Source organism: Macaca fascicularis, chromosome 4 (assembly GCF_037993035.2).
Source record: "Macaca fascicularis isolate 582-1 chromosome 4, T2T-MFA8v1.1".
Classification (NCBI taxonomy): domain Eukaryota; kingdom Metazoa; phylum Chordata; class Mammalia; order Primates; family Cercopithecidae; genus Macaca; species Macaca fascicularis.
In genome coordinates, this window is record NC_088378.1 from 92,122,248 (window position 1) to 92,148,253 (window position 26,006).

Genomic DNA, 26,006 nt, shown 5'->3' on the forward strand with positions numbered 1-26,006 from the left:
ACACCATCTTAAGCCTTTCATCCAATATACACATACAAATTGCAGTTCTCAGGTATTCTCCCCCATATTTTATTTTATAATGGCTTAGGTCAATACTTCTCAAAGTATCTGTAGTGAAAGATCAGTATTTCCACCCAACCCATCACTGACCAATACTTTTCTAAAATATAAAATCATGTGCTTTAGTTGTTGCAGTAATATTAAATTGCTATAAAAGTTTCTAAATGTTTACTTTTATCTCTGTGCTTATTTCATCATGTCTCTTAACAAAGTTTGTGAATATCACACTTTAAACACCACTGGCTTAGATCATAATGCAAATATAACGTATCCCCACGGTGTATCAAACTTTGTACCATGCCTCTTCTTCAGTATAAATACAAAATAAATACACATACTCAATAAAGCAGTGTTTCACAGAAACCCCAGGCAATGAAAAGACAGGCAGTAGAGGGTAGGGCCTCCAAGAACAGGAGTTAAAGTCAAGATGGCCTAAATCCAAATCCTAGCTCTAACACTTAGCAGTTGTATGACCTTGGGCAACATGCTTAATTTTGTCAAACCAGTTTTCCTTATCCATTAAAGAAGATGAAAATACTTATACTTGAATGGTTGTCAAAATTAAATAAGTAACATACTAAAGTTATCAGAGTGCCTGGCACATAGAAAATGCTCAAGAAACAGTTGTCATCATTATTTCCTATGAAATCAAAACAATACTAGGAAGCAAGTACGTTAATTATGAGGGGTAGTAGGTTATAATTAAGCATCAGATGTGGCTCTGAATTTCTTGGCAGCAAACTGGAAACCTGAGGACTCACTAACCTATCTTGAATTGTCCTGTGAATATAAGTTAAAATGTAGAATTATTGCCAAACATGTTTTATGGCTTTGTGAAACTGTATATATTTAATACACGTATTTGATGTTTTGACTAGTGCATGCACCCACCCATAAACCATCACCACAATCAAGATTCTTCACTACAGTTAAGATACAGAACATTTCTATCATCTTAAACTTTATACCAAACATTTACATCATCTCTGTCAAATGAGCTGTTTTGTTTGCAATTAACTCCCTCCTCTCAATAACTTGCTACTTTCCAGGAAATACAGTAACAAACTATTTAATATAACCAGAAAACTTAAAAAAATAAAAATAAAACTTCTAGTTTGTTTAAAGTGATGCAAGTAAATCAAAGTTGCATTTGTAATCTTTCTTTTAGGGGCTGTTAATCATAGTTTCTCTGACTTGATCTTTAGTCCACTGGACAATTATTTGCAAATACTTTCAAAGTTACAACTCAGATAAATTGGACCTGAATTGTCATGAAACATAATTTAGTGTCATGTTTTGTTTCACAAATATAACATATATCAAATATAAAAATAAAGCAAAAAAGCTGTTTATGAAAAAAGATAAAAGCTGTAGATTTCTCTGGGCAAGTTATGCCCTGTGACAATTAGTAGGTAGTACAGATTTGTTTTTACACTTTATAGCGCAAAAAGCTAAAATTTAAATAAGAAAAGAAATATTGCATCATACCATCTCAATTTTTAAAGTTCATTTTAAATGGCGATAAAAAGTGAGTAGACCTCACTTCAGAATAACACCACAAAGATACTTTGGCTAGTTTTCTATCATTAGCTGCATTTTCCCTTTCTCTCCTTCCTTTGCCACGAAAGGCAGGGGGAGGGCTGAAAGAGAAAGATTCACTATTACTCAATTCTAAAGAGGTATCTGGGGACTAAGTGTTTCTAGCACATTCCAGGAATATAAATTAATGAATTATTGTAAGCACCACGCAATGGGGCAAAAAACCCTGCTGTTGATTATGGAAGAGAACATCGGGGGAAAAAAGCTATAAGTAGATGCTCTTTCCAAACTTTTCTAACTAATGAAAAATTACCATTCAGTAATTGTTATCATCTAATAGATGTAACATTAATAATCTATTTCATTTTGGTCAACAGTTCTAGGTTCCAATGTTGGTACTGTCACTAAATAATCTTCAGCAATCATTTATTTAGTCAATTCATAAAGCCAGTCATTCCAGAAAGCTGGAAACTTCCCTTGAGTATTAAAAATATGGATGGAGGCCAGGCATGGTGGCTTACACCTGTAATCCCAGCACTTTGGGAGGGTGAGGCGGGCAGACCATGAGGTCAGGAGATCAAGACCATCCTGGCCAACATGGTGAAACCCCGTCTCTACTGAAAATACAAAAATTAGCTGGGTGTGGTGGTTCATGCCTGTAATCCCAGTTACTGGGGAAGCTGAGGTAGGAGAATCACTTGAACCATGGAGTTGGAGGTTGCAGTGAGCTGAGACCACACCACTGCACTCCAGCCTGGGGACAGAGTGAGACTCCATCTCAAGAAAAAAAAAAAAAAAAAAAGGATGGAAGACAACACTTACTAAGTATTTTACGAACAGGTTATTGTCACTCATTATAAACCTGACACTCTGTACTTCCCTAATCCGATCCAATCTCCCATGCTCTTACTGTTGTCTCAACTTTCTTTTTTTTTTTTTTTTTTTAGACGGAGTCTCGCTCAGTCGCCCAGGCTGGGGTGCAGTGGCCGGATCTCAGCTCACTGCAAGCTCCGCCTCCCGGGTTCACGCCGTTCTCCTGCCTCAGCCTCCCATGTAGCTGGGACTACAGGCGCCCGCCACTGCGCCCAGCTAAGTTTTGTATTTTTAGTAGAGACGGGGTTTCACCGTGTTAGTCAGGATGGTCTCGATCTCCTGACCTCATGATCCGCCCATCTCGGCCTCCCAAAGTGCTGGGATTACAGGCGTGAGCCACCGCGCCCAGCCTAGGAAACTTCAGATATGTGCTCAACAGATCATTAGCCTTTCCTCTGCACATCCTGTCACCTTCTAGTCTTAATTATGTCATTCCTTTGCTTAAAACCCATCAATGGTTTTCCTCAAAGCTTGTCCTGTCACCTTCTAGTCTTAATTATTCTCTGAGGACAAGACCTCTTCTAACCTTACAGTGTACTTACTAAATACCAAGAACTGTTCGAGTGCTTTGTGTATTTTAATTAATCCCAGTTGATCCTTTGTAGTAGGCACTATTACTCACATTTACAAGTAAGGAAACTGAAAGACAGAAATGATATGCGATACAGCTAGTAAATGGGAGAGGTAGGGATTTAAACACAAGCAATTTGGCTTTAGAGTCCTAACTCTTAGTCATTACTCTTCACTTTCATGGAGGCTGTTTTCCTTCTCATACCTATCCTACCTTAGGGGTAAAGAGTGTGGAATCTTCCTCTTTATACTTATCTGACAAAACTCCAATCCTGGTTAAACGACATGTTTTGTTTGTTTGTTTGTTTTTAGCCTGAAGACGAGCAACATTGGAGGAAAAATCATACAATTAGGTTGACTTGAGTTGAGAAGCACAAACTTCAAATAGGTACTCAACACTATCCTAACCCACTCTGTGTTTCCTTAGTAAACTTACGCTCTTGACACAACTATTTCATAACTTCTCTTCTCAAAATCCTAATACTGTCTTCCCTCCATCATTGCTAAAGATCTAGTTTCAAACTTAAGAAAATGGAAGCAAAAAGAATATTCTTACCTTCCCTCCAACAAATCTGTAACCTATCTTCAACTATACCCATATTCTCTACTTTTCTTCCCATTATGAAGGACAAAGGACCTTCCTCCCATTAAAGGCCTCCCTCTTGCTGTGTTCTGAATCTGGTCTCCTCTTGCCTTCCCAAGGACTATTAGCTCAGGCTCCTTCAATACTGTCAGTTTCTTTTCCTGCCTACAGCCTAAAGTCTACCCCCCGAATCTCTCATGGTCTAAAACTAAAAACCCATAGCCTTTCCTTGACCCCCACAGGCTCTCTGGCTGCCAACTCATTTCTCTATTCTCTCACAGCAAAACCTGAAAGATTTCTCTATATTTGCTATTTTTTTCCTTATCTTTTATTCACTCTTCAGACTACTTGAAATGCATACTGGACTGTCCCTCCAGGAAAAAAACCCGTATAAAAATCACCCATAATGTGCTTTAACCAAAGCCAAAGGTCACTTCTGTAGCTCCTCATTTTATTCAACTCAGCAGTATTCAATACTTTGTTTTTGGCCTCCAGGACTCTTCCCTCTGAAGGTATGTTATCTCTTAGCCTCTTTTTCAGTTTATGTTGGCTTCTCTTTTCTATTCAATTTTAAATGCTGAGGTACAGCTGACCCTTGAAAAACATGCATTTGAGTTGCATGGGTCCATTTCTTTGTGGATTTTCTTCCACTTCTACCACCTACACAAGACAGCAAGACCAACCTCTCTTCTTTCTCCTCCTATTCCTCTGCCTACTCACAGTGAAGACAATGAGGTTCATGAAGATCTTTGTGATGATCCACTTCCACTTAATGAATAGTACATGTATTTTCTCTTATGATTTTCTTACTATTTTATTTTCTCTAGCTTATTTTATTGTAAGAATACAGCATATTACACATATAACCTACAAAATGTGTTAATCAACCATTTATGTTACCAGTAAGGCTTCCAGTCTAGAGAAGGTTATTAGTAGTGAAGTTTTTGGGGAGTTAAAAATTATATGTGGATTTTCGATTCATGGGTCAGTCCTACTTCAAGGTTCAATCAGGAACCCTCCTCTCTTCTCTCCCTTTAGGTTATCTCCTCTTGTCCTATAGCTCCAATAGCATCTGTTAACTTATGTGTCCTAAATCTATACCCGCCACTTTTCCTCTTCTATTATTCTAACCAGTTATAGCCCACTCCAGCACACCACTGATTCCTGCTTCTATTCTTGAGTCTGCATAATTCATCCTCCACAGAGAAGCCAGAGACACATTATGTCATTCCTTTGCTTCAAATTTGTCAATGGCTGGGTGCGGTGGCTCACGCCTGTAATTCCAGCACTTTGGGAGACTGAGGTGGATGGATCATTTGAGGTCAGGAGTTCAAGACCAGCCTGGCTAACATGGTGAAACCCCACCTCTACTAAAAAATACAAAATTTAGCAGGGTGTGGTAGTGGATGCCTGTAGTCCCAGCTACTCGGGAGGCTGAGGCAGGAGAATCACTTGAACCTGGGAAGTGGAGGTTGCAGTGAGCCAAGATTGTGCCACTGCACTCCAGGTTGGGCAACAGAGCGAGACTCTGTCTCAAAATAAAATAAAACAAAATACTTCAAAAACTCACCAATGGTTTTCCTAAAAGCTTGTCCTGTCACCCTCTAGTCTTAACTATTCTCTGAGGATAAGACCTCTTCTGATGTAGCAGAAACAGCAGCATCTTAGCTATACCCTAAATACAAATATTCTAATACAAAGCTTAGAATAATATCCAAACTCAAATACACCAAAATTTTTTGCATTGTAGGCATTTTGTTCTTGCTACTCTCTACATTTGAAATCTCTTAGGTCAACTCTATGTGACAAATTTCTTCCCATTCTCCAGTAATATCAAACCCTAACAAAAGCTCTTTCTGATCAGTCTAAGTAGCCTGCCTGGGGCCAAACTCTTACTAAGTACCCTATAACATAACATTATTTCCTTGCTAGCATTTGTTGCAGTTTGAAATTTTCCTATTTGTTTGCTTGTTTCTTGTCTATCATCTCTCATGGAATGTAAATACTATGAAGTCAATAGCCTTATCTTACTTGTTCATACCTGCATTGGCAGTCCCATAATAGTGGCTGATAAATAGTACGGCCTCAAATATAATCTGAATAAATGAATTAATCTATCAATGACAATACAGTTAAACCATCTTAGTTTTCTCTGAGAAAAGCTTTGTAGAAAAAAAAATAAAAAGCAGAACTACAGTTCTATTTCTTAACTGGTATATTCACACTTGACCTTACTCTCCTCAAATACAGAATACATTCACATGGCTATTAAGTGCTTTAAAAAACAGAAAGATTGCCTAAGAACATCTATAAAAATGCACCATATCCGGTTACACTTTAAAAAAACTGGCTTAATCTGTATTAAACATAACTATCTAAATGTGAATGAAGTCATTCCAGCCCTGTGAAACGAGATTTTTAAAAAATCCTATTTAGGCTGGGTGCAGTGGATCATGCCTGTAATCCCAGCACTTTCGGAGGCCAAGGCAGGCAGATCACTTGACGCCAGGAGTTCGAGACCAGCCTGGCCAACATGGTGAAACAGTCTCTACTGAAAAAAAAAAAAATACAAAAATGAGCCAGGTGTAGTGGTGCGTGCCTGTAATCCCAGCCTCTTGGGTGGCTGAGGCACAAGAATCGCTTGACCCCAGGACGTAGAGGCTGCAGTGAGCCAAGATGGCACCACTGTACTCCAGCCTGGGCTTAAGAGCGAGACTCTGTCTCAAAAAAAATAAAATAAATAAAATAAAAAGCTACTTAAGTATGTTACTCCCAGACGTCGAAGTCAAATCTTTCCAAATTAATTAGATGCAAATCTCTAGCTGGAGAAAAATTTGGAAAAAGTTTTATTATACTTTATGTACTTATTTACAGTCATGCACTGATTGATGAGAATATGTTTTGAGATGTGTTGTTGGGTGATTTAGTTATTGCGTGAACATTCATAGAACACGCTTAAACAGACCTATTGGTAAACCCTACTACACATCCTGGCTATATGGTATAACCTACTGCTCCTAGGCTGCAAACCTGTATAGCATGTTATATACTGAATACTGTAGGCAACTGTAACACAACAGTATTTGTGTACCTAAAAATAGAAAAGTACAGTAAAAATACAGTATTAAAACCTTATGGGACCACTGTTACACAGGTGGGCCATCACTGACTGAAATGTTATATGGCATATGACTATTTATATTTTCACTTTAGGTCTCAGAAAAACTATACGAATAAAAACCTAAGACACAAGAGATTTAAAAGCCCATAGATCTTCCAAGGTGACAGTGAAGCTGATTTAACTTTACAATTTTATTTTTTACCAAGTAAATATACACAAAATTATATACGTTATTAAAAATTGTCTCTGAATGCTATAAAATCAGATTCTTTCTCATTTCAAATTCCGTGATTTCTGGTACATATAGCAATATGCAAATCTTAATTTTAGAAAATACAAAACATAAGCACCATTTATAACCTGAAATGAGCCATTAGCAGGTAACTGGGATTCTACTTTAAGCATCAAATGGTAAATAGTCATAATAATAAACACTTAGACACATACCCTTGAGTTACAAAGGATCATCCTGTCTCCAAAGCACAGTAGCCAAATAAACATTTTCCACACATTATTCAAGATGATGATAATAATCACAGTTGATACTTACTTACAAATTACTCTGAGCCAGGCACTATGCCAAGCCCTTTCATGTGAATTATCTCATGTAATCTTCACAATACATCCATGAGGTAGATATACACATGAATCCATGTTCATATAAGGCAATTAGTGTTCAAGGTGCCACAGAGAATAAAAGGAAGAACCAGGAAGAACTCTGGCAGACTGACTCCTGGAATTGGCCCTTAATCGGTATCTTTCTGAACTTTTTTTTTTAAACCACAGGTCTTAATTCTCCTGCATGGCACATTCTACCTCTCCTCTCTCATTAATCTTTTTCAAAAAACTTTTCTGGCTATATAGATTTTTTAGATATTGTACTTTAAAAAAACACACTATAATAATGTAAATACATATGTTATTCTTCCTAGACCTTGAATGAAGCACAGGGACCAAAGCTCACCTCAAAATATCCCAAGTGGTTCACCACTCAGTACTGATAGTGTTTAAAATATAAGACAAAAATGATCATAATTCTGATATAGAAGTGTTTATTTTTGGTTGTTATGCATGAAAGAGTGGGTTTTTGGCCAGGCATGGTGGCTCACGCCTGTAATCCGAGCACTTTAGGAGGCTGAGGCGGGTGGACCACCTGAGGTCAGGAGTTTGAGACCAGCTTGGCCAACACAGTGAAACCCCATCTGTAGTAAAAATACAAAAATTAGCTGGGTGTGGTGGCAGGCACCTGTAATCCCAGCTACTTGGGAGGCTGAGGCAGGAGAACTACTTGAACCCAGTGGGCGGAAGTTGCAGTGAGTGGAGATTGCACCACTGCACTCCAGCCTGGGTGACAGAGGAAAACTAGGTCTCAAAAAAAAAAAAAAAAAAAAAAGGTGGGTTTAAAAAAATATAGTTTATTTATTTTAAATTGACAGATAAAATTGTATTATGTACAATATAATATTTTGAAGTATATATACACTGTGTAATGGTTAAATGTAGCTAATTAACACATGCATTGCCTCAAATAGTTGTCATTTTTGTGGTGAGAACACTTACTACTCTTTGCATTTTCCAAGAATATATCACCATTAACCATAGTCACCATGCTGTACAACAGATTTCTTGAACTTATTCCTCTTAACTGTATATCCTTTGACCGACATTATTCCATCCTGTCATTTTCTCAAACCACCCCAGCCACTGGTAACCACCATTCTATTCTCTACTTCTATGGGATATACTTTTTAGGTTTTACATATTGGGTGAGATCATGCAACACTTCTCTTTCTGTGCTTGGCTTATTTCATTTAACACAGTGTCCTCTAGGTTCATCCATGTTATTGCAAAGAACAGAATTTTGCTTTTTGATACCTGAATAGCATTCCACCATGTATATAAACCATATTTTCTTTGCCCCTTCATCTGGTGATGGACCCCTAGGTTGACTCCATATCTTGGCTAATGTGAATACTGCTGTTTATGTGCAGTTATCTCTTTGACATACTGATTTCATTTCCTTTGGATATATACTCAGTAGTGGGATTACAGGATCAGGTAGTTCTATTTTTTCATTTTTTGAGGACCCTCCATACTGTTTTCCATAATGGCTATACTAATTTACATTCCCTCAAACAGTGTGTTCCCTTTTCTCCACATCCTCTCCAACACTTACCTTTTGTCTTTTTGATAATAGCAATTCTAACAGGAGTGAGATGATACCTCATTGTAGTTTTGATTTGCATTTACCTGACGATTAGTGACATTAAGCCTTTTTTCATATACCTGTTGGCTATTTACATCTTCCTTTGGGAAATGTCTATTCAGGTCTTTTGCACATTTAAAAACCAAGTTGTTTACTTGCTATTGAGTTGAGTTCCTTATATATTTTAGGTATTAACCCCTTATCAGATGTATGGTGTGCAAATATTTTCTCCTATCCGGTAAGCAGGTTGTCTCTTTACTTTGCTGTGCGGAAGCTTTTTAATTTGACATAACCCCATTTGTCTATTTTTGCTTTTGTTGCCTGCGCTTTTAAGGTCATGGCGCAGATCAATGTCACATAGCTTTTCTTGTTTTCTCCTAGTAGTTTCATAATTTCAAGTCCTACTTTTTTTTTTTTAACCCAAGTTAATTTTTTGTATATGGTGAGAGATAAGGGTCTAATTTTCTTCTGCAGTTTATCCAGTTTTCCCAACATGATTTACTGAAGAGAATGTCCTTACCCCATTGTGTATTACTGTCCCCTTTGTCAAAAACCAGTTGGTTGTCGGGCTGGGCGTGGTGGCTCACCCCTGTAAACCCAGCACTTTGGGAAGCTGAGGTGGGTGGATCACTTGAGGCCAGGAGTTGGAGACCAGCCTGGCCAACATGGTAAAACCTTGTCTCTATTAAAAATACAAAAATTAGCCAGGCATGGTGGTACATGCCTGTAATCCCAGCTACTCAGGAGGATCACTTGAACCTGCAGGCAGAGGCCACAGTGAGGTGAGATCACACCACTGCACCCCAGCCTGGGCAACAGAGCGAGACTCTGTCTCAAAAAACAAACAAACAGTTGTTTGTAAATGTGTGGAATTATTTCTGGGCTCTCTATTCTGTTCCATTAGTCAATGTGTCTGTTCTTATGCCAGTTCCATGTTATTTTGGTTACAATAGCTTTGTAGTATATTATGAAGTCAGGTAGTATGACACCTCCAGCTTTGTTTTTTGTTCAAGATGACTTTGGTTATTTGGGGTCTTCTGTGGTTCCACATGAATTTTAGGATTTCCTTTTTTCTATTTCTGTGAAGAATGTCACCGGTATTTTGATAGGAATTGTATTGAATCTATAGATTGTTTTGGGTGACACAGACATTATAAAACAGGGATTTAAATTCAATAAATGGCCATGGTGGAACTATATACAAGGGGAACTATATACAGAACATAGAAGACAAGAATCTATTCCTCCCTAGAAAATAATTCCTAAGAGGCAAAAATGCTCTGATGTGGGATGAAATACTAGAGAGGTACTGCAGGTTGGGTTACACATCCTAAAACAGTATTACAGATGTGGCTGTCTCCAAATTTAGGATGTCCAGGGCTGATGACAAGATTCTTGTTGGACTAGGAGTAAGATTTAGTGCACAAATTCTATTATTAAGCACCTAGGGATGCTTTATAGGACCTACTAAAGACAGGTTTTTTTCTCTTGGCAAAGGGAGATATAATTCCTGAGAGTTATTAGTTATGAGGGGACAAAACGATAGTTCAGAAAACAAATATATCCAAGAAGTTTCCCTTATTTTGATGAAACCTGTGAACGTCACTGATAGTTTAATATTCTGGTTTAGTCATTTATCATTGTATTAACCATATCTATAGAAAGAAGTAGTTGTGTGGATAATCTAAAACAGAATTCCAAACAACTAAATTTTGCTTTTAGGATGTACCTGCTTTTTTCAAACATATCTTTCTAATGTTTCGTTTTTCTTAACATTAAAACGTTTGATTTACCTGTGTATACATTGATTGGGTAGGGGAAAATGAAACAAACATTTTAGATGGCAAGGGAAAAAAATCAGCCTAAGAGTAAATATCAAAATAGTACACTTAAAGAACATCCAAATTATCTAGATTGAACACATTCTGTTTTGCTTTTATTAATAGTTTGGAAGCAGCAAGAAAACATGGCTTATTTTTTATATATAGCAGAAGGTAAGACATGAGAATAATGATAAAAATGAATGCATTGCTATTCAGAATGATTAGGGAGGTGAAACACGAGATGAGGAATAACTGTTAACTATCCCACCGTGTTTTTCCAGCTTATTTGAAACATCACTTTTCATCAGAAAGTATCTTTCTCAAAGTATCTTTATTTGTAGCTATCATTCTTCATTTAATAATGACTGACAATAATTTTGCTTAAGCTTTTACATATGCTAAAACTACTAGAAATATAGTAAAATAAGCAAAAATAATTTTTATAGCATAATTAAACCCATATTAAGTTAATCAAATCATTTGCAAAATAAAATCTATTTAAAAATTAGTAATTTAACAATGTTTTCAGCATTTAAAAAATAAATAGTATGCTATTAACTTGTAGAGTTGGATTTTAAAATAAAGACTGGTTTTTACATAAGTTAACATAACAATGCCATACTATACATACTACCCAAACATTTTTCTATACTTCCTAGTGTGTTCCAATTTAACTAAGTATCTGTAAACAAATTTTAATCACAGCCAGTAGAAAAAAAATTTTCCCATTAAAAAAAATCCCATGGAATTTTAACATTTATTTTTTATTTGCACATTTTATTAAGACCGTTCCAAAAGTAAAATCATAAGAAAAAGCACACATGCAAAAATTCACTGAGATGCAAATTCAATCATGCCTATGTATTTAAAGGATAAGATCAAAATATTACATAGGAAGTCACCAACACTTTAGCTGAGTACTTTTATTTAAAGATGCCTTTTAAAAAAATGGTTCATGCTGAACACAGACCATGCATGTATATGTACACATCAGTTTCTAAAATCTATGAAAGAATGGTGACAGACAGTAGCCTTGAACAAGGGTTAACTCCCTTGATGGGCAAAGGAAAGAAAACTAGAATTAATTTTGAGGATATCAAGATACTTTGCAGAGAAAAATGGAGTACAGCATACAGCAGACCTTCCCCCAGCTCCTGTAACCCTTCAGTGTTCATCCCCTCTCACGTCTTAAGGTTAAGATAACAAAACAAAAATATTAATAATGCTCATCATGAAAGAACAAAATAACTTTGCTGAGGTGTTAACTCTGTAAGAGAGAATTAACTCCAGATATTTTTGTAGATTCTGAAGCACGTAATAGAATGAGAACCAAAATAAGGTATTGCTTAATTATTGTAAAACCTTTATTCAGAATCTCTACAAAAAAATAGGCACCCTCCAAAATACTGATAAACCATAAACTGTTACTACACCTCTCCTCACTTTCCATTTCATAGTACCTCTGTTGTTAGAATCACTCCAATACAAGAAATGCTGAAAAGTCTGTCAAGCACTGCTATAATTTTCTGAATTTCCTTTTTATCCTTCATTACTGTCAACAGCACATCATCTTCCTAATTACACAAGTTTGTACTTGTGCAATTTCATTTTGGAGTAGTTTTAATAAAGTCTACAAATGTGCAATTTTCAGAATGGTCTTTTTTTTATTCACGCCTCCGATTTTATATCTGAATTATGTCAACAACCTATTTTCACTACCTTCACCTTCTCCAAGAGCCAATTAATTGTACACAGGAAAAAGCAGGTGGAACATGTTCCCTGCTGAAGCTCAGAAAAGTACATTTGATAATCCCTGGAAAGCACTTTAGCTCAGTGTTAACTTAGCACATAAGAAGTGCTCTTATTATTGCTATAATTGTGACATTCATTTTCTTAGACATGAAATCCAAGCTCTTAGCCATATAATTAAAGTCTTCATAAAGTAGACCCATTTCTTCAATCTTATTCACACGTCTGTCCCAGCTAAGCAAAACCTAGGCAGTTGCCCACTGTTCAAGACTTGCTCCCTCCCATCTCAATGCCTTTACGTATGTTATTAATTTTGTGGATAGAATTTAATTTTCTATTAAATTATACTCAAACTCAAAATGCTATGCCTCAACCCCTTTGACCTGCCTAATTTTTAAATCAGTATCTTTTTCAATATTCAGAATAAGCTTGTCCAACCCACAGCCCAGAACAGTTTTGAATGTGGCCCAAGAAATTCGTAAACTTTCTTAAAACATTATGAGATTTATCCGTGAACTTTTTTAGCTTATCAGCTATAGTTAAGCGTTAGTGTATTTTATGTGTGGCCCAAGACAATTCTTCCAATGTGGCCCAGGGAAGCCAAAAGTTTGGACACCGCTGATTTAGAAACATGGCTTACATGACAGTATAAAATGTAAAAAATGTACATACGCTTCATGTTTCTAAAAGTTTAAAGTCCTTTTTATTTTTTTGAGACAAGGTCTCATTCTATCACCCAGTCTGGAAAGCAGTGGCACAATCATGGCTCACTGAAGTCTCTAACTCCTGGGCTCAAACAATCTTCCTGCCTTAGCCTCCTGAGTAGCCAGGATTACAGGTGGGTGCCAACATGCCTAGCTAATTAAAAAAATTTTTTTTTTTGTAGACAGGGTCTTATTTTCTTGCCCAGGTTGGTCTTGAACTTGTGGCCTCAAATGATACTCCTGCCCTGGCCTCCCAAAGTGCTGATTACAGGCATCAGCCACTGCGCTCAGCCTATAGTCCTTTTTAATTTTTTTTAAAGCATATAACATTTACCATCTTTTTTTAAAGGGGTCTTGCTATGTTGTCCACGCTAGTTTTGAACAACTGGGCTCAAGCAATCCTCTGGCCTTGGCCTCCCAAAAGTGTTGGGATTACAGGAATGAGTCACTGAGCCTGGGCAAAATTTACCATCTTAACCACTGAGTGTATAGTTCAGTAGTGTTAAGTACATTCATGTTGTGCAACCAATCTCCAGAACTTTTCATCTTGCAAACTGCAACTCTATATCCATTAAGCAACAATTCTATTTCCTGTTTTTACGAATTTGACTACTTTAGATACCTCATGTAAGGGGAACCATATAGTATGGGTCTTTTTATTATGACTGGCTTATTTCACTTAGCATAATATCCTCGAGATTCATCCACGTTGTAGCACGTGTCAGAATTTCCTTTCTTAAGGCTCAGTAATATTTCATTGTATGTAGATACTGTATTTTGTTTATCCATTAAACCATAGATGCACACTTAGGTTGTTTCTACCTCTTGATTATCACGAATAGTGCTGCTATCAACATGGGTGTGCAAATTCCTCTTCAAGATCCTGCTTTCAGTTCTTTTGGATATATCCAAAAGTGGGATTGCTGAATTTACAGAGTAATTTTTAAACTTTTTTTGAGGAATGGCCATACCGTGTTCCACAGGGGCTGAACCATTTTACATTCCTACCAACAGTGCCCAACAAGTTTCTAATTTCCCTACATCCTTGTCAAAACTTTTTTTTTTTTTTTAAATAGTAGCCATCTTAATGGGTGTAAGGTTAGGTATCTCCTTGTGGTTTTGATTTGCATTTATCTAATGATTAGTGATCTTCAACTTCTTTTTTTTTCCTTTTGAGATGGAGTCTTGCTCTGTCACCAGGCTGGAGTGCAGTGGTGCGATCTTGGCTCAACTGCAACCTTCACCTCCTGGATCCAAGCAATTCCCTTGCCTCAGCTTCCTGAGTAGCTGGGACTACAGGCGTGCACCACCACGCCCGGCTAATTTTTTGTATTTTAGTAGAGACGGGGTTTCACCATGTTGGCCAGGATGGTCTCAATCTCTTGACCTCATGATCCGCCTGCCTGGGCCTCTCAAAGTGCTGGGATTACAGGCATGAGCCACCACACCCAGCCTCAACATCTTTTCATATATTTGCTGGCCATTTATATATCATCTTTGGAAAAATGTCTATTTAAGTCTTTGGCCCATTTTAAAATTCAGTTATTCTTTTGTTGTTATTGAACTGTAAGAGTAGCTCTTTATATACTGGGTATTAGCCTCTTATCAAACACATGACTTACAAATATTTTCTCCCTTTCCATAGTTTGCTTTTTCACTCTCTTGTATTCTCTGAGGCACAAAAAGTTTTAAGATTAATACAATTCTATTTTTTATTTTTGCTTTTATTGTCTGTGCTTTTGTTGTCATATCCAAGAAATTGCCAAACTCAATGTCATAAAGCTTTTCTCCTAGGAGCTTTAAAGTTTTAGGTCTTATCTTTAGATCTTTAATCCATTTTGTGTCAATCTTTGTGTATGGTATAAGATATATAGCTTCATTTTTTGACATGGGGTTATCAGTTTTCCCAACACTATCTGGTGAAGAGGCTGTCCTTTCCTGACTGAGTCGTCTTGGCACCCCTGTCAAACACTGTTGGACCATATAAATTAGTGTTTATTTTGGGGCTTTCCATTCAATTTCATTGATCTATATGTCTGTCTTCTGCCAGTACCACACTATTTTGATTACTATAGCTTTGTAATAATTTTTAAATGCATTTTTTGAGAGCCACTCTTTTATTCCTTCTGTCTGAAACATTAAATCCTAACTTGACCTGACAAGAACCTACTTATCCTTCAGGTCTCAGATTTTATCCCTTTTGGGAAGTCTTCCGGGACCATTACACCATCCCCATAACACTCACATACACACCTCCTTCCTGTGAACTACCACTACACACTATACTTCCTCTATCATAGAACTCAACTTGCTTTATTGCAACTAAACTGTGACTCCAGGGGTGGTAATCCCTATAATAGAGAGACCTCATCTGTCATTTTAGCTGTCAAATCTCCAGCTCCTAGAAAAATGCCTGACCCACGGTAAATAGTCAATAAACATTATAAAAATTGAATGACGAGGGGGGCGCCCAAGATGGCCGAATAGGAACAGCTCCAGCCTCCAGTTCCCAGCATGAGTGACACAGAAGACGGGTGACTTCTAAATTTTCAACCGAGGTGCAGACCAACACCTCACACTTCACATGGTGGGGTACAGCCCTGAGATGAAGGTTCCAGAGCAAGAATCAGACAGCAACACTTGCTGTATTCTATCTTCTGCAGCCTCCGTGGCTAATACCCAGGCAAACACGGTCTGGAGTGGACCTCAAGCAAACTCCAACAGATCTGCAGCTGAGGGTCCTGACTGTTACAAGGAAAACTAGCAAACAGAAAGGACACCCACACCAAAATCCCATCAATACGTCACCATCATCAAAGACCAAAGGCAGATAAAACCACAAAGATGGGGAAAAAGCAGGGCAGAAAAGCTGGAAATTCAAAAAAATCAGAGCTCATCTCCCCCTTCAAAGGAATGCAGCTCATCGCCAGCAATGGAACTAAAGCTGGATGGCGAATGACTTTGACAAGGTGAGAGAAGAAGACTTCAGTAGATCAAACTTCTCAGAGCTAAAGGAGGAACTACGTAATCAGCGAAAAGAAACTAAAAACCTTGAAAAAAGAATGGATGAATGGATAACTAGAATAATCAATGCAAAGAAGACCTTAAAAGAACTGACAGAGATGAAAACCATGACACGAGAACTACGTGACAAATGTACAAGCTTCAGTAACCGACTCGATCAACTGGAAGAAAGAGTATCAGTGACTAAAGATCAAATGAATGAAATGAAGTGAGAAGAGAAGTGTAGAGAAAAAACAGTAAAAAGAAATGAACAAAGCCTCCAAGAAATATGGAATTATGTGAAAAGACCAAATCTACATCTGATTGGTGTGCCTGAAAGTGATGGGGAAAATGGAATCAAGTTGGAAAACACTCTCCAGGATATCATCCAGGAGAACTTCCCCAACCTAGTAAGGCAGGCCAACATTCAAATTCAGGACATACAGAGACCGCCACAAAGATACTCCTCGAGAAGAGCAACTCCAAGACACATAATTATCAGATTAACCAAAGCTGAAATGAAGGAAAAAATGTTAGGGGCAACCAGAGAGAAAGGTCGGGTTACCCACAAAGGGAAGCCCGTCAGACTAACAGCAGATCTCTCGGCAGAAACTCTACAAGCCAGAAGAGACTGGGGGCCGATATTCAACATTCATAAAAGAATTTTCAATCCAGAATTTCATATTCAGCCAAACTAAGTTTCATCAGTGAAGGAGAAATAAAATCCTTTACAGACAAGCAAATGCCTGGAGACTTTGTCACCACCAGGCCTGCCCTACAAGAGATCCTGAAGGAAGCACTAAACATGGAAAGGAACAACCGGTACCAGCCACTGCAAAAGCATGGCAAACTGTAAAGACCATTTAGGCTAGGAAGAAACTGCATCAACTAACGAGCAAAATAACCAGTTAATATCATAATGACAGGATCAAGTTCACACATAACAATATTAACCTTAAATGTAAACGGACTAAATCGTACAAGTAAAATACATAGACTGGCAAATTGGATAAAGAGTCAAGACCCATCAGTTTGCTGTATTCAGGAGACCCATCTCACATGCAGAGACATACATAAGCTCAAAATAAAGGGATGGAGGAAGATCTACCAAGCAAATGGAGAACAAAAAAAAGCAGGGGTTGCAATCCTAGTCTCTGATAAAACAGATTTTAAACCATCAAAGATCAAGAGACAAAGAAGGCCATTACATAATGGTAAAGGGATCAATTTATGAGGAAGAGCCAACTATCCTAAATATATATGCACTCAATACAGGAGCACCCAGATTCATAAAGCAAGTCCTTAGAGACTTACAAAGAGACTTAGACTCCCATACAATAATAATGAGAGACTTTAACACCCCACTTCAACATTAGACAGATCAATGAGATAGAAAGTTAACAAGGATATCCAGGAATTGAACTGAACTCTGCACCAAGCGGACCTAATAGACATCTACAGAACTCTCCACCCCAAATCAACAGAATATACATTCTTCTCAGCACCACATTGCACTTATTCCAAAATTGACCACATAGTTGGAAGTAAAGCACTCCTCAGCAAATGTAACAGAACAGAAATTATAACAAACTGTCTCTCAGACCACAGTGCAATCAAACTAGAACTCAGGACTAAGAAACTCAATCAAAACTGCTCAACTACATGGAAACTGAACAACTTGCTCCTGAATGACTACTGGGTACATAATGAAATGAAAGCAGAAATAAAGATGTTCTTTGAAACCAATGAGAACAAAGATACAACATACCAGAATCTCTGGGACACATTTAAAGCAGTGTGTAGAGGGAAATTTAGAGCACTAAATGCCCACAAGAGAAAGCAGGAAGATCTAAAATTGACACTCTAACATCGCAATTAAAAGAACTAGAGAAGCAAGAGCAAACACATTCAAAAGCTAGCAGAAGGCAAGAAATAACTAAGATCAGAGCAGAACTGAAGGAGATAGAGACACAAAAAACCCTCCAAAAAATCAATGAATCCAGGAGCTGGTTTTTTGAAAAGATCAACAAAATTGATAGACCACTAGCAAGACTAACAAAGAAGAAAAGAGAAGAATCAAACAGACGCAATAAAAAATGATAAAGGGGATATCACCACCAACCCCACAGAAATACAAACTACCATCAGAGAATACTATAAACACCTCTACGCAAATAAACTAGAAAACCTAGAAGAAATGAATAATTTCCTGGACTCTTACACTCTCCCAAGACTAAACCAGGAAGAAACTGAATCCCTGAATAGACCAACAGCAGGCTCTGAAATTGAGGCAATAATTAATAGCCTACCAACCAAAAAAAGTCCAGGACCAGATGGATTCACAGCAGAATTCTACCAGAGGTACAAGGAGGAGCTGGTACCATTCCTTCTGAAATTATTCCAATCAACAGAAAAAGAGGGAATCCTCCCTAACTCATTTTATGAGACCAACATCATCCTGATACCAAAGCCTGGCAGAGACACAACAAAAAAAAGAGAATTTTAGACCAATATCCCTGATGTACATTGATGCAAAAATCCTCAATAAACTACTGGCAAACCAAACCCAGTAGCACATCAAAAAACTTATCCACCATGATCAAGTGGGCTTCATCCCTGGGATGCAAGGCTGGTTCAACATATGCAAATCAACAAACGTAATCCAGCATATAAACAGAACCAAAGACAAAAACCACATGATTATCTCAATAGATGCAGAAAAGGCCTTTGACAAAATTCAACAGCCCTTCATGCTAAAAACTCTCAATAAATTCGGTATTGACAGAATGTATCTCAAAATAATACTATAAAGACACATGCACACATATGTTTATTGCAGCACTATTCACAACTGCAAAGACTTGGAATCAACCCAAATGTCCACCACTGACAGACTGGATTAAGACAGTGTGGCACACATACACCACGGAATACTACACAGCCATAAAAAAGGATTAGTTCATGTCCTTTGTAGGGACATGGATGCAGCTGGAAACCATCATTCTCAGCAAACTATTCCAAGAACAGAAAACCAAACACGGCATGTTCTCACTCATAGGTGGGAATTGAACAATGAGATCACTTGGACACAGGGGAACATCACACACTGGGGCCTATTGTGGGGAGCGGGGAGCGGGGAGAGATAGCAGTAGGAGATATACCTAACGTAAATGACGAGTTAATGGGTGCAGCACACCAACATGGCACATGTATACATATGTAACAAACCTGCACGTTGTGCACATGTACCCTAGAACTTAAAGAATAATAATAATAAAAAAAAGAATGACAATAGAATATTCTCAGTTGGTAAAAATAATGAACTAATTCTATACACTGATTTTTAAAGTGCTAAGAGAGATTAACTAAAAGAAGCAAGGTACAGAATAGTGTTTATAATATGCTACCATTTATATTAAAAGATGGAAAATATATATGAATTTGCATACGTACAATATATATCTGAAGGAACAGACAACGAAACTAAACATTACTGCCTAGGAGACAGATGATAACTGGATGGATGAGGGCCCAGGAGAGGGAGTCTTTTCATTGTACAGATGTTCCTTGATTTATGGCTTATATCCACATAAACTCATCCTAAGTTGAAAATACCAATAGTGAAAATGTATTTAACATTTCATTTAACATTGCTGGGCTCAAGCAATCCTCTGGCCTTGGCCTTCCAAAGTGTTGGGATTATAAAAATGAGCCACTGAGCCTGGCCAAAATTTACTATCTTAACCACTGAGCGTACAGTTCAGTAGTGTTAAGTATATTCACGTTGATGCACCATTATTTACATCATTGCTTAGCCTAGCCTACCTTAAATGTGCTCAGAGCATCTATATTAGCCTACAGTTGGGCAAAAATCACCCAATATAAAGCATCTTTTATAATAAAGTGTTGAATAGCTCATGTAATTTATTAAAAACTATAACAGAAGAAATCAAAATGGTTGTATGGACACTAGAAGTCCAGTTTTTACTGGATGTGTATCATTTTTGCACCAGTGTAAAGTTGAAAAATCCTAAAGTCAAACTACCATGATTTGGGGACTATCTGTATACTTCCTTATACTTTTAAAATCATGTGAATTATGCCCCGTTTATGGTAATAAAGGGTGAATGAATAATGTCCCTGAAGAACATGAAATAGCAACTCTGTAAAATGTGGGGTTTCCTCCTTTCATCTCATAATAAATAACAAAAAATAAATAAATAAAATCTGTATCTTAGGTGCTACATCTCAACTCAGAATCATACCCCCCTCCCAAAGGACCATGGAGCCTAAGAATTTTGTAAAAGTGCTTGATTTGTTTGGCACATTAATTTTCAAGTGGCATTTTAAGTTCATCTTTGAACATTCTTTCCAAAATCATAATGAGCTGTACATATACTGCATATTGAGTAAATAGGTACTGTTTATGATTTAGATACATATTTACATACCAGCTTCTAACATGGGTTTCAATGATCCTCACTTCCTGATATTCATGCTGTTGTGCAATTCCTTATCACATGGAATTACTGCTGGCCTGTGAGAATAATCAATAGAACACTGCAGAAATAAAAGGCCATAATAGACACTGTAGCTCCCACTTTGATGTCTCTAGAATCACTTATTCTTGGGCAAGTTGGCCTCTATGTCATAGGGACACTCAAGCAGCCCTGTGAAGAGGCCCACATGGGGAGGAACTGCGTCTTTCCTCTAAAAGCCAGAAACAACTTGCCTGGCCAGTCCTGAGTGAGCCACTTTGGAAGTGGGTTCTCCAACTGCAATCAGACTGCAACCTCATAAAAAACTCAAGTCAGAACTCAAGCCAAATAACTTCCCTATCCCCTCTGACAAAAATTGTGTGAGATACTATTTTAAATCACTACATTTTGAGATAATTTGGCATGTAGTAATAACAAAAGTTTATTCCCAAATAATATTTTCCTTTTTTCAATCACAATCCCTATAACTTAAAACATAATGAAAGTTATCAGATTACATAAAACTAATTGGCAGCCTCAAGTTATGGAATCAGGTAGGTTTGGAGAACAGTGCTTTGAGGACAGCCTTCCAAAAAATGTCAGAGGCCATATTTTGTTTCTGGAACCCCACATTCAGGCTCAAAAGTGAACTGCTGGCCAGGTGCGGTGGCTCACACCTGTAATCCCAGCACTTTGGGAGGCCAATGGAGGCGGATCACCTGAGGTCAGGAGATAGAGACCAGCCTGGCCAACATGGCAAAACCCCGTTTCTATTTTAAAAATACAATAAAAATTAGCCGGGCGTGGTGGCCCGCTCCCGTAGTCCCAGCTACTTGGGAGGCTGACGCAGGAGAATCACTTGAACCCAGGAGGTGGAGGTTGTAGTGAGCTGAGATCACACCACTGCACTCCAGCCTGGGCAAAAGAGTGAGACTCTGTCTCAAAAGAAAAAAAAAATGAACTGCTAATTGGTGGTAATGCTGTATATAATAAGGAAGTCATTCAAACACATATTTCTTCCAAAATGTCAGAGACTAACTTTAAAGCAAGTACTGTACTATGTTCTATTTTTTCACATGCCAGCAGGAGAAAAACCTCTCCAGGAAATTTTTAAACTGTTAAGCATGTATGGAAAAGCCACTGTGCCAGCTGCATCATGCTGAACGTAAGCAAAAAGCATAATCAGTGCTCTGTGATAGCATTTGGGGTATATAAGAAAATTCTAGCTATCTAGAATATTTGATAAAAATAACATATTCTAAAAGGTTTCAGGTAGCTGATAATTTACAGTAACTTGTCATAATATAATAGCACAATCAAAAGCAACTGAAAAATGTAGGGCTATTTACCTGTATAATTCAAAGGACTAACATTGCAGTGTTTTTATGATTTTCTGATTACAGTCAGCTGTCACTTCCAAATGATGACAGTTTACCTATACTGCTCCCTTTTTCTTACTGTAGAGAAGGAGGAAAGAAACCACTTGTTTGTGAAACAAAGGCTATGCATCCAAGATGGCTCTTTCCTTCCAATTTTTGAGGCTGTACCCCAGAACCTTAGATTAACAGGAATCTCACTCCAGCCTGGACTACAGAGCCCCGTCTCAAAACCAAAACCCAAACCCAGGAACCTGACCTTTTGGTGAGTAGCAAATGATTGTGTGTACTGATGAACTTATCACCACTTAGGTTAATTTTTTTTTTTTTTGGAAACAGTTAACACCAAATGAAAGGGTCTATTTACCCAAGCTCTTCGTTCATGAACACAAAATAACAGCAAACTTTAGGCTCACGATATGGATATATGCCTATAAATAAATACAGTAACTTTAAATACAAGATATATTTTACAAAATAAGAGCAGGGAATTTATTTTCCAATCTGTTCATATGAAACTCCTTCCACAGGAGTAGAAGGTGTCATCTCAGAAGGAAAAAGTCTAGAAATGTCTTTGGCAGGATTAAAATATAAAAATATAGCTATATAAAACTTAAGCGACGAGAGAAAAAACTAAAGGAGATAGGAGATTATTTTAACTTTATTACCTCATCTACTCATACAGGAGCTTCGCCAGATAAACATTATATTAACATTTCATCACTCCTGAATCACTTTGTCACATAACAGGTTCCCACTTGTTTTCAGATTTAGATTTTAGATTCAAATGTTTATCTTAAGGCTAATGTACCCTAATAAGAGGTAACATCAGTAACATTCAGAACATTTCTGAAAAAATAAAGACATATATCTGATTCAAGAATATTATCTTTCTACTGTTTAAAGTAACTCTCTTTTTTACTATTTTTTTAGGTAACTGTAGTACACTTTTTAATTTACAATTAAGGCTTTGTTTCTCAATTACTGCACAGGTAAAATTCTAAGGAATTTTCAAGCACTGATTAACTTAGTATCTACAAAAATTTGGGCCACCAACTGGAGAGATGTGAGATGATTTTATTAGATCTGAGGGCAGAGCTAAGTGACACTGAATTAAACGAGAAGGGGCCAGGCATGGTGGCTCACGCCTATAATCACAGCATTTTGAGAGGCAGAGGCGAGTGGATCACCTGAGGTCAGGAGTTTCACACCAGCCTGACCAATATGGTGAAACCCTGTCCCTAGTAAAAATACAAAAATTAGTCCGGTGTGATGGTGGGTGCCTGTAATCCCAGGTAATCAGGAGGCTGAGGCAGGAGAATAGCTTGAATCCGGGAGGCAGAGGTTGCAGTGAGCTGAGATCACTCCACTGCACTCCAGCCTGGGTGACGGAGCGAGACTCCATTTCATTTAAAAAAAAAAAAAAAAAAAAAAAAGAGGTTATTTCCTCTTCATTCTCTTTCAGTTCCTCTGACTGTGTCAAGAAGAAAGTCTCAGTTTGGTGCCAAGATGTTAACACCACTGAAATTCTTGCCAATCTCACTTTTAAACAAAGGGCAAGTTGAGGCTTAGAGCCTCCTGCAGGCAATAGTTTCTAGCTAGAAATTAAGAACACTTTGATTTTCATTATTTTTATGTATATGTCCACCTTCTGTTTATGATAAGTGCCACCTGCTTTTTACTCATAGTAATTTCAAGCTTCCTTTAAAATATTACTTTAATAATCACATTGATATAAATATTAATAAACAAACAGGAAGTATACCAAACAGGAAGATATGGCCAAAATTCTGAAGATGATATCACAACGACTGAAGTTTAGGAAATACTACATTAATCCATTTGGTCAACAAATAAGTGTCGGCTATACGTTCGCCACTGGGTTAGCCACCAGAAAGAACGGAGAAGAATGTTAAAAAAAAAAAATGTGAACAGGAAAGTCAGAAGAGGAGGAAATTAATTCAAAATGAGGTAATCAAAAAAAAGGTTCACAGGATAGGCATTTGAGCTAGGTCTTAAAAGACAGGTATAATTTAGACACTCAGAAACAGGAGGACATTCTGAGAGTAAAAGTATAACAATATGTGCTTGAGTGGTGGCATCTTCCAAATCTTGATTGTGGTGGTAGTTACATGGGTGCATATATATCTACTAAAACTTATTGAAATGTACACTTAAATGAATGTACATCTGTGTATATAAATTTTTCCTTAACAAATCTGATACTGTATCATTGACCAATGCAATGAAAGGTCATTGAGATTAAAGGCTTGGATAACTTGGAGAGGAGGAAGTAAATACCATAAATGAAAAAGGGAAACCGCCAATTAAAGACAAAGGGATCGTATTTTCACATAATTCTCAATAAAAACTGTTAGCTATTACACAAAAAATATTAGCTTAACATTTCTACTTAATAGTTTTATTTCAGGGAGATAATTTACCTGAAATAACACTTATCTGTTAAAATTACATGTTCTATTCCCACCTCTCTTATCCCCAAGCAAAACTGTGCATTAACAGCATTCCCGCTAAGAAAGTAACAAATAATGAACAGAATATCCACACTGGTTGGGTACTAGTGACACTTAACAGACTTTAGCCAAACAGTTTAAGATTGTGTTCAGCACACATCCTGTTTGTAAAGCAATTTAGAAATAACTGTCTCAGAATTTGTGTTTTAGCCTTTAGCTCTTTTCCATGATATAAGCTCTTAAAATTATGTAGTTATTACACAGTAAGCACATTTTGGGTGGCTTCTACCACAATTTCATTTTAGGAATTCATGACTATAAGGAGAAATCATCATAGCAAAAGTGATGCCATTATCAACAAGTCTTCACTTTTTGGAACTTTAAAATGCCATTTTGAATAAAATCAATAACTCCACTCCACCATAAAATAAAATTCAAAACATGAATTATAGTTAAAAAAAAAAAAAAGTAACAAAAGCAGAATACGGTAACTCTTCTGCCAGTAATTAAAGCATTAAGACTCAGGGGAACTTAATTGTATTCTTATATTTTACTAAGATAAATATAATTCTTTTCTTATATAAGTGAGTTGCCACTAGATCTTCATGCTCCAAAAAGCTTAAAATGACAGCCAAAAAATAAGCCTAATGCATGGACCTTTACAGTTGAAGAGGACTCAGCTCAAGTACAGCAGTTTTTAAATTTATATTCTATGTAATTATATTCTAAGAGTTGTTAACCAATTGGCCATGAGAAAATAGATCAGGTAAGTTTGGGAATGCTAGGATAACCTGGAGATTTACATGTATCAGCATAACAGTAAAGGTTTTGAAGAGTCCTGCCTTTATAAGCAAAAAAGTTTAACCTAGCTTAACCTAGTGTGCTCCCAAGTTAATTGCCAACGAACACTGCTTTGGGGGAAGTAAGCCTATTAAATGGCTTTAGAACACTGTTCTGGGGGAAATACCAGTTTGGAAAACCCTGGTCTTTTCAAATTTCCTTAAACGATGACAAAACCGAAGCCCAGAGATCACACCTGGCTAGTAGCAGATTAAAGGACTTGAATCGAATCTCTTCATTCCTAGGCCAGAGCTCACTCCGTTACTTTAACTACAAAATAGGACTTCTTTGAATGTATACAATCAAACATTTAAACTGACAGCACGTACCTTAAAGATTTGGGCTATGGTGTCCCATTTTCTGGTTTGTGTATTAAATTGGGTGTTTTTAGTTCTTTCTTTCAGCACTAGGTCCCTAATAATCAAGCCCACGTGGAGATTTGCTACTGCTTAACAATTACAGAGAATGATTTAGTTATCAGTTTTGGCCGAAAGTAATCACTAAAATAAAGCATTCAGACTACTCGTGGTTTTAATTTACTCATAACTTCAGTCGGCCCACCTAAATCACTGTTATCTATCAGGTGGTGAGTTACTTAGTACATAAT

General features: G+C 37.2%; 1 protein-coding gene across 19 annotated transcripts in view; it reads right to left on the minus strand.

Annotated features, from left to right (window-relative positions):
• DOP1A (DOP1 leucine zipper like protein A) overlaps positions 1 to 26,006 on the minus strand; it is a 105,980-nt gene that overhangs the window by 78,906 nt on the left and 1,068 nt on the right. The gene's annotated exons all lie outside the window — the stretch shown is intronic.